This window comes from Sapajus apella, unplaced genomic scaffold (assembly GCF_009761245.1).
Source record: "Sapajus apella isolate SASKATOON/1434 unplaced genomic scaffold, GSC_monkey_1.0 scaffold23, whole genome shotgun sequence".
In the NCBI taxonomy this organism is placed as follows: domain Eukaryota; kingdom Metazoa; phylum Chordata; class Mammalia; order Primates; family Cebidae; genus Sapajus; species Sapajus apella.
The window spans coordinates 12149847-12160634 of record NW_022436963.1 but is presented as its reverse complement, the minus strand read 5'-3'; the positions used below and the strand labels follow the sequence as shown (position 1 = coordinate 12160634).

At 38.5% G+C, this 10788-nt stretch overlaps 1 protein-coding gene across 8 annotated transcripts in view; it reads left to right on the top strand.

Annotated features, from left to right (window-relative positions):
- The window catches only part of FHIT (fragile histidine triad diadenosine triphosphatase), a 1501749-nt gene that overhangs the window by 381332 nt on the left and 1109629 nt on the right, over window positions 1–10788 (top strand). For all 8 annotated transcript variants that reach the window (XM_032289593.1, XM_032289590.1, XM_032289591.1 and 5 more), the window contains one exon: window positions 4115–4208. The gene's annotated coding sequence lies outside the window, so the exon portion shown is untranslated. The remainder of the gene's footprint in view (window positions 1–4114; window positions 4209–10788) is intronic.

Genomic DNA, 10788 nt, shown 5'->3' with positions numbered 1-10788 from the left:
CCTCCCTCCCTCCCTTCCTCCCTCCCTCCCTCCCTCCCTTCCTCCCTTCCCTCCTTCCTTTACTCCTAGAAAACAAACAAGTACAGATGAGCAGAAAAAGTAGTATCACGCACTCTCACTATCCCAAAACGAGTATCTCGTTTGGTCAGATTTGCTTCCAGTGTTGTTTTTTCCTCTTTAAAAAAGTTATTGTAAAACCAAGTTCATTTCCAACAATAATGTCCTGTCCTTCCCTCCACCCTCCACTTTCTTTGCTGTCTGTAGTCCCTGCCCAAAATTCGCTACCATAAATTTGGGATGTATTTGACTAGTCAATTGTTTATACTTTTACATACATATATGTGTATCCACAACAGCAGCCCCCAACCTTTTTTGGCACCAGGGACTGGTTTTGTGGAAGACAATTTTTCCTTGGATGGGTAGTGGGGGTATGGTTTTGGGATGAAACTGTTCCACTTCAGATCATCAGGTGTTAGAGTCTCCTCATAAGGAGTATGCAGCCTAGATCCCTCGAACGCACAGCTCACAATAGGGCTCCTGCTCCTATGAGAACATAATGTCACTGCTGATATGACAGGAGGCAGAGCTCAGGCAGTAATGCTTCCTTGCCCACCACTCATCTCCTGCTGTGTGGCCCCGTTCCTAACAGGCCACAGAGTGGTACTGGTCTGCCACCTGGGGGTTGGGGACCCCAGTCTATGATGAATACCTACTATTGGGTTTATATGTTTAACATTTTCCTTTGTGTTGCTTTTCTGCATATGACATGTATGAAACATTCACACTAATACCTATAAAACCAATCTATCCTTTTTAACCGCCATATATCCTTTAATCATTGAAATATAGCATATTTTATTTACCCATTTCCCTTTAAGGGTGACTTTTAGGTCATTTTCAAGTTTTGTTATACTGAAAAAAGTGCCGCAATAATCATTTTAGCATATGTCTCCTTATATGTGTGTTTTTTAACCCTGGTATATCCCCCAAGAAGAGTCAGTATGCCATGGCATATGTGTACTGTCACTTCTGACAATACAGTAAAATTGCTCAATAAAATAACATATCAATTCATGATTCTGCCAAAAGTAAACTAGCATAATATGCTATTTTTTCTAGCATCTTGGACAACACTGAATTTTGTCAGCTTTTTCATATTAACTAATCTGAAAGAAAGTAGAATCCCATTGTTTTCATTTGCATTTTCCTCATGTTTAGTGAGTGTATTTGTCTGTTTTCATGCTGCTGATAAAGACATACTGGAGACTGCGCAATTTACAAAAGAAATAGGTTTAATGGACTTACAGTTCCACATGGCTGGGGAGGCCTCACAGTCATGGCAGAAGGCAAGGAAGAGCAAGTCACATCTTACGTGGATGGCAGCGGGCAAAGAGAGAGCTAGTGCAGGGAAACTCCTGTTTTTAAAACCATCAGATCGAGAACAGCACAGGAAAGACTCACCCCCTTGGTTTAATTACCTCCCACCAGGTTCCTCCCATGGCACGTGGAATTGTGGGAGTTACAATTCAAGTTGTAAAACCATATCAGTGAGGTTGAACTTTTTTTCTTATGTCCATGGTTCATCTCCATGGTTCTTATGTCCATGGTTCATTGTCCATGGTTCAATGTCCTGGGTTCATTATTTCTTGTTTTCCTTATATATTCTGGTTACTTATTCCCTTTCTGTTAAATATGTTGCTAATATCTTTGGCTGATCTGGCATTTGAGAAGATGACTTCTTCGGATGATCAGTAAAGTTAAATTGTTATGGTTTCTAATTTAATTCTAGGTAGTATCAAGAAGTCAGGTGTATCTCTACCTTCAATCTATTGCAAATCCTTTTGGACCTGCTTTCAAAATATTCAGCATGGGACTGACCTATTTCCACTATCCTGTGTGCCACCTGGCTAGCACCTTTATTTGCCAGGATACCTGCAGGAGCCTTCAAAATGCCCTTGCTCTTCGGTTTATTCTTACCAAATAGCCAGAGAAAGCGTATTAAAATATAAGTCAGGTCTTAGTTCGCCTCTGCTTAGTACAAGGCAATGGCTTCCTACCTTGCCCCAAGTCAAAACCTAAGTTCTTAGAGTGGCCCATGAGGTCCAGCACCCTCCAGCTCCCTGTCACCACTCTGACCTGGTTTTCTGCCACTCTCCCCTGGCAATTCCAGCCACACTGGCGTCCCTGCTGTTCTGACACATCAACGTGCACCTGCCTGAGACCTTTGTACTTTCTGCTCCCTCTGCCTAGAATTTTTTCATCCAGAGCCATCATCATGGCTGTCTTCTGTACCTCAAATCTTCACTGAGACACTACCCTTTCAGTGAGATCTTTCCTGATCTCCCTGCTCAAAAATGTAACAATCACCCCAAACTCACTGTACTGATTTCCTAGGGTGGCAGTAACTAAGTACCATACACCGAGTGGCTTGAAACAACAGAAATGTGTTGTCTCATAGTTCTGGAGTCCACAAGTCTGAAATCGAAGTGTCACCAGGGCCATGCTCCCTCTGAAATCTGCAGGGGAATCTTTCTTTGCCTCTTCCTAGCTTCCGGTGATTTTCCGACAATCCTTGGCTTGTGGCTACATAACTCCAGTCTCTGCCTTTGTCCTCACATGGCATTCCTTCTCCCCCGTGTCTTTGTGTGTTCACATGGTCATCCTTTTATATCGTCATATTAGATTAGAGGCCCGCCCACCCTACTCCAGTACGACTTCATCTTAACTTAAATAATTATATCTGTATCAATCCTATTACTAAATAAGGTCACATTCTCAGTACTGAGGGTTAGGACTTCAACATATCTTTGTTCCTGATGGGGAGGGGTTGGGGTAACAGAATTCAACCCATAACACTCGCCATCCCCCTTCTTATGATGTGTTTCTCCAGAGTCCTTAGCACTGTTCAACCAACCATGTATTTTACATAGGCATTTTGTTTGTCTGTCTCCTCTACCAGAAGGTAGACAGCATGACGGCCAGATCATGTTCACTGCTCTAGGGAATAGTGCCTGACACCTTAGTAGAATCTGAATAAATAGTTGTTAAATGAACAGTTATCTGCTTTCAATTACTACATTGAGCTGGCTGTGTAACATGATGTGGACCAAAATTATTAGATTAAAAAAAGGAAACAACCTTTAAATGAGATCCTAGGGAATGAATTGGTGTTTATGATATTTTTATTTCAAAGAAAGGTACATGAAGGAAACCCAGAGGTAGAGGTCAGAGCAGTGAGTTGCCAACCAGTGTGGGGATTAGTGCATTGTCATTGAGTGATTTATGGGCAGTGTGGTCTCAATGGCCTCCCTGTCACTCGTCCACTTTGGAGTTATCTCTGCAAGTAAGGTGGGTCATGGGGCTTTCACTTCGCCCTAGCGTCTAACATGTGACAGAAACTGTGCTTGGTTCTTTATTCTCATTTAGGAAAACACCATCCTCTTCATAAATGTACCCTTCAAATATTATTATACCCATTTGATAGAGATGGAAAGTGAGGCTCAATGAAGTTGAGTGACTACCTAGGACACAGAAATAGTGAACCCATTACTAGGATTCAAACTCAGGCCAGGGGAACAAACAAACAAGCAAACAAAAAACCCATGTTCCTTTCCCTGTCAGATTCCTTCAGATTTTTGTGGACTCCAGTGTTTCAAGGGAGAGTAAAGTGGCCCACACATGACTCTTCAGACAGATGACTTGGCAAAGATCACCAGAAAACCAGACACTCTTCCTGACAGACTCATGGGTCAGCCTCATCCTTTTGCACAATGGAAAGCCCCAGTGCCAGGACTTGTCAGTTCTTGAGGAGGGTCAAATGATGCAGCTAAAACAACCCTGGACTACAAATCAGGAATGAATAATTAAGGCAAGGTTCTGCCACTTTTCTTGTGTGATCATGTATGAACCACTTATGCCCCTTTGAGCCACAATCTCCCACGTGCAGACTAACGATGATGCCTACAAAAATCACATGTGTACCTTTATTCTGCCCTTTTAACAAACCTATGTGGAAATGCTCAGTATTCATGGTGAATGTTCCTAATGAAATTGTACCTAGAGCCATTTGGATCGCTGCTGAAATAATCATCCAAATTTCTTGTTCTTGGCGTAGGTATCCGGGGAATACCTGCCTGCTTAGACCCTCTAGAAAAGCTCTGTGCATCCTGCCTCCTGAGGACTCTGAAGACGTAGCAGTCTTCTGAAAGGTAGGGTTTACTTAATTTCGATTTTTTTCTTTTCAAAGAGTTTGAAATAATTGACCTGCTATGGGCATCCTTATAATGGCAGTAATGTTCCTATGCACATGTAAAATAGAACTTTTAAAATGGTAAAATTTCAGGGCTAGATTCCCTTGGAGAATTTACCCTCTTTCAACTTCTATTTGTAGCTGCCATTTAAAAATTTGGGGTATAAATATTATGTCAGTTAAATAAAAGAGTGATGACTTCACTTTCTGAAGAAAGCATTACCTTTCTTTTCCATGAAATGTAGCTTACCTGTTACCAGATTGACATGCCATTATATTATCCTCCCCCCAGCAGACAGTTACACATATTTAATAATTTTGATGTGTAAAAAGTAAGGTTAAACAGTTACACAGTTAAGTTGTTATGCTTTGCCTGGCTTTGAGAACTCGAGTGGAATGGAAGTGAAATGAGGAACAGTGGGAGGAGGCTGTTATGAGAAAGATTTTCCAATGGCATTAGGTATTGTTCTTGGTCAGAGGAAGTCCTAGCGGCATAAGCTGGGATAGACAGTGAAGGGGAGGTCTTACAAAGAGACGTGAAGTTAGGGTAAAATCATCACTTGTCTGTATGTATCTTTGAGTGATTTCACTGGATATGTTGAATATGTATTTTTTAAAATAGCAGCAAAGGGCCTGTAATCCTGTCACTTTAGGAGGCCCAGGTGGGTGGATCACTTGAGGTCAGCAGTTCGAGGCCAGCCTGACCAACATGGTGAAACCCCGTCTCTACCAACCATACAAAAATTAGCCAGGTGTGGTGTTGGGTGCCTGTAATTCCAGCCATTTGGGAGGCCGAGGCGGGAGAATCGCTATAATCCCAATTACCCAGGAGGCGGAGGTTGCAGTGAGCCAAGATCGTGTCATTGCACTCCAGCCTGGGTAACAGAGTGAGACCCTGCCACACACACACAAAACCAAAATAATAATAATAATAATAATAATGGCACTAAAGTAGGAGCAATGCACTAATCCGATAATCTCTTTAGCATGTTGCCAGGGGACTGTGCTTCTGTAACCCCTCCCTAGGACTCGTATTCACTCCTCTCCTTTTCTGTCACTTCATCTCATCTTTATTCCTTTAACAATAACTCCCATTCCTAGGTCTCAGACAGTTTAGCATGTATAATAAGTATGTATACTGAATAATCCTATGTGCCAGAACACAAAGATACTATGCTCCTTTTCCTGCTTCCAGGTAAGACCCCGTTTCCTGTATCCATTTACAACGTCAGCCTGCTTATCCTTCGTGCCACCTTTCTTTCCCTTGCATTCCACAGTCACTTGAAACCCATGGCTTATGCAAAATTTGCAGAGTTGGGGAGGATCGCTCCTAGAATTGTAGAACTGTGAGACATTGCTGCATCTTGTTGTGGGATGAGGCAGGCATCTTTGCTTCCTAATGTGCCTGATTTTTCTCTGGCGGGTCACCTGCATGTTTAGATGGTTTACCTGGAAAGCAAAGAAGGTTTAAAGGCAGTAAATGGAATGAGGCGAAATGGAGCACTGGTATTATATGCCATTTCACTATGAGTCTTTGCATATAATTATTTGATCCTTTTCTTTTTGTTTTGATTAGTGTTTTAAGCCCTGAAGGAAGGCTTTTTTTTTTTTTTTTTTGAGATGGAGTCTTACCCTGTTGCCCATGCTGGAACACAGTGGTGGGATCTCAGCTCATTGTAACCTCTGCCTCCCAGATTCAAGTGATTCTCCTGCCTCAGCCTCCCAAGTAGCTGGGATTAAAGGTACCTGCCACCACGCCCAGTTATTTTTTGTATTTTTTGTAGATATGGGGTTTCACCATGTTGGCCAGGCTGGTCTCAAACTCCTAACCTCAAGTGATCCACTCACCTCAGCCTCCCAAAGTGTTGAGACTACAGGCATAAGCCATCACGCCCAGCCAGAAAACTCTTTTTAAACATAAAAGCTGTCAATATAAAATATATTATTTTTGGAAGGGTAGCATTTTAATATTAATAATGACTGATAAAAAGAAAAAAAGAACTGTAGAATATTTTAAGTTTTAGAAACCCTACTTACTCTTTGCTTAGAAAGACTTCCATTTTCTCTCCTGATAGTAAAGAATATGTGCCTAAAGTCTCCAAAACTCCTTTGCTATTTCTTCTCTTTACAAAGACTAACTCAGAGTTCTACTGTTTGCTGTGTGATCTTAGTGAACTTAACCTCTCAGAACTCTGGTTTCATCTTCCATAAAATGAAGCTAATTATGGGAACTGCTGCAAAGATTAGTTATGAAGGATTAACTGACAATTTATGTAAAGTGGTTAGCAAGGTGGCTGGCATACAGAAGCATTCAAGTAGTGGAAGCCATTATGATTATTATTAGAAGGAAATATGTACTTACCAACTCTGTGTTGGCATTTTAGAATTTTCAATATTTTATTTCTCTTGGGATATTATCTATTACAGTTTTCAATGAGGCAGGATTTAGAGATCTCTGAGACCAAAGAAATAAGGTAAAATAACGTGGCAAAGTACCATGTAGATAATCACTGGTAGTCATGATTCTGTACAAGCCTCATTGCTTTGAAATCTAATGCTACCACTCTAAGAGCTAGAATTGATTGATGTTCTATCATTCTATCATTTAACTTTACGCTGTTTTCATTCCAAGTCTTCTCTTGTACTTGGCAAGATGATCAAGGAAGTTCTGAGTCTGAGTTCTGTTTCTACTTAAAAATAAAATCAAATATCATCAAATGAGGAAGCAAATGGAGGTTAAGTATTTTGAGGAGAGGTTAGGAAATGCCAAGGAATATTTCCTAAATGTTTTTACTTGTTTCTATTTCCAGTATGGCTAAGTAAGTTCTACTGGACCTGGCGTTCTCACAGGTCCAGTAAGTGCCAAAAAGTACCAAAAGACCAGAAGAAAGAGAAAAGAAAAAGGAAATTACCTGGAAGCACTAGAGAGTAAAAATAAGCAGACAGTTTCTGGAGAGGAGCTGAAATTCAAAACTTGGAGGCACAGATCAGTCCAGAGTGAGTGTCCCATTTTACAACTTTTAGACTAAGAGCAGGCTGAAATTAATGTCACTTGGGGTGGCCAGTCTCCAATAGAAAACTCACAGTGCTATTGGTTTGGAAACCCAACAGAGTTCAGGGCAATCATAGCCACAGGAAAATGAATTTAGAATCTTGGAAAGAAGAGAGGCAGAGAGGGGAAGCTCCCAAATCAGTATATAAACACTACCCACATTTCTGGCTCACAATTGAATTGTATTAATATGAGACAAACTAAACTTTCAGACTAAAAGTTACCAGAGATAAAGAAGAACATTTCATAATAATTAAGTCATTATATTAAGAAGACTTAAGAATTATAGATGAGTATGCACTTGATTCAATCCAAGTGAGATCACGTCATGTAATTTTGAGGTACCTGTCATGGATCTATTCTTTCATGGAGCAGACACAGATTAGCACAAAGATAAAAGAACTAAACTGAGGTTTGAGCTGCCATTGAAGAGATAGTTTTAAATTTGAGTATAACTAATTGCCTGCTAAAATAAATAAATCAATACCCTTTAGAAAACTATAACAGGATTCAAACTCTTCATACCATAACATCCATACATGCATATCATACAACCCCAAATTGCGTGATAGTTGAAAATCCAATAAAGTGTGACTCATTCTGAAGACAAAAGGCAGTCATCTGAGACCAGTTCCCAGATGAGCCAGATGTGGGAATTAACAAAGATTTTTAAAGTGGCTATTATAACCATGCTCCACCAATAATAGGAAAATAAACTCATGATGAATAAGAAGGTAGTAAACAGAAACTGCAAAAAAGAACCAAATAGAAATTCTGAAATTGAAAAATACAATATTTGAAATAAAAACTCATTGAGTATACTTACAGCAATTGAAGGTATCAGAGGAAAGTGTCAGTGAACTTAAAGATAGAGCTATAGAAATTATCTTTTGGAGGAACAGAAAGAAGAAAAAGACTTAAAACAACTGAATAGAAAAAATAAACAGAGACTCAGGGACCTGTGTAACAAAAATTAAAATGTCTAACATATGTGTAATTAGAGTCTCAGAAGAAGGAGAGAAAGAGAATGAAACAGAAAAAATATTTGAAGACAAAATGGGCCCAAATTTTCAAATTTGGTGAAATACATTAATGCATAGATAAAGAAATGCAATGAACCCCAAATAGGATACATTTGGAGAAAATTGTGCATAGGCACATCATATTCCAACTGCTGAGCACCAACAATAAAGAGAGACTCTTGATAGTAGCCAGAGAAAAATGGAACAGTATCTTTGGTGGAACAATGATTTAAATGAACACTGACCTCTCAACAGAATTTATAAAGGTCAGAAAAAGTGAAATGATATTTTTAAAGTACAAAGGAGGGGGGTAAAAAGCAAAAAACTGTTAGTCCAGAATTCTATATATAGTGAAAATATACTTTGTGAGTAAAGGCAAATAAAGAACACTTTCAGATAGAGGGAAACTAAGAGCATTTATTGTCAGCAGACCTACACCACAGAAATGCTAAAGGAAGTTGTTCAGGCTAAAGTGACATAACACCAGACGGAATCTTAAGTCTTCAAGAAGGAATGAAAAAATATTGGAAATTGTAAATATAAAAGACTATTTTTTCATCATAAGATCTTTAACATACACAGGACCCGTTAAAGCAAAAAATTTTAACATTGTCTTATGTTTATAATGTAATATGTGTAGATGTCGTCCATATGACTTTATAGCATAAATAATAGAGATGGTGGCAAATGGATTTACACAGTTGCAAGGGTTTCCAATTTTATATGAGATAGTATAAAATTAAATCTAAGTAGACTGTGAAAGATCAAGAATGTATATTTTAATTCCTAGAACAACCACTGAAAATCCAAAGATAAAATAAAATAGAATCCTAAGTTTAAAAAAATGTGATCCAAAGGGAAGCAATAGAAGAACAAGAAGCAGAGGAGCAAACAGAAAACAAATAGTAAAATTGTGGCTCTAAATGCAACCATATCAGTGATCAAATTAAATTTTAATTGACTAATCACTGTAATTAAAATGTAGAGTTGTTATAGCAAAATTCTACCTGATGTACAAAGAAGAGCTGGTACTAATTCCATTGAACTATTCCAAAACGTTGAAGAGGAGAAACTCCTCTCAAACTCATTCTAAGTATCACCCTGATACCAAACCTCTAAAGGACACAATGAAAAAAAGAAATCTACAGGCCAGTATCCGTGATGAACATAGAAGCAAAAATCCTCAACAAAATACTAGCAAACCGAATTTAACAGTACATCAAAAAGTTGTATCACCATGATCAAGTAGGCTTCATTCTCGCATGCAAGTTTGGTTCAACATATGCAAATAAAAATGTGATTTACCACATAAATAAGTTTTTTTTAAAGCCTTAGAATAATCTCAATAGATATAGAAAAGGCTTTTGATATAATCCAACATCCCTTCATGATAAAAACCTTCAAGAAACTAGGCACTGAAGAACACACCTCCAAATAATAAGAGCCATTTATGATAAAACCACAGCCAAAATCATACTGAATGGGCAAAAATTGGAAGCATTCCCCTCACAAATTGGAACAAGACAAGGATGCCCACTCTTACCACTCCTATACAACATAGTACTGGAAGTGCTAGGCAGAACAATCAGGTAAGAGAAAGAAATAAAATGCATCTAAATAGGAAAATAATAAATCAAATATCTCTCTTTGCAGACAATATGATTCTATTCCTAGAAAACTCAAAGACTCCAATAAAAGACTCTTAGAACTCAGAAACAACTTCATTGAAGTTTTGGGATACAAAATCAATGTACAGAAATTGGTAGCATTTCTGTACACCAATCATGTTCAAGCTGAGAGCCAAATCAAGAAGGAAATCCCATTTACAATAGCCACACAAAGATAGAAGTATATAAGATAGGAATACATCTAACCAAAGAGATGAAATATTTCTGCAAGGGGAACCACAAAACACTGCTAAAAGAAATCATAGATGATACAAACAAATGGAAAAACATTCCATGCTCCTGGATTGGAAGAATCAATTTCATTAATGTGGCCATACTGCCCAAAATAATCTACAGGTTTTATGCTATTCCTATCAAACTACCCTATCACGTTTCACAGAACTGGAAAAAAAAAAAAGAAAAAACTATTACAAAATACATATGGAATCAACAAAGAGCCTGAATAGCCAAAGCAAACCTAAACAAAAAGAAATAAGCTGGAGGCATCACATTTTCCAACTTCAAGCTATACTACAAGGCTACAGTAATCATACCAGTATGGTATTGGTACAAAAACAGACACAGAAGCAAATGGAACAGACTAAGGAAGCCAGAAATAAAGCCACACATTTACAACCATCTGATCTTCAACAAAGTCAACAAAAGCAATGGAGAAAGTATTCCTTATTTAACAAATGCTGAGATAGCTGGTTAGCCATGTATAGAAGAATGAAACTAGACCCCTACATTTTACCACATACAAAAAACTAACTCCAGATGGATTAAAGATTTAAATGT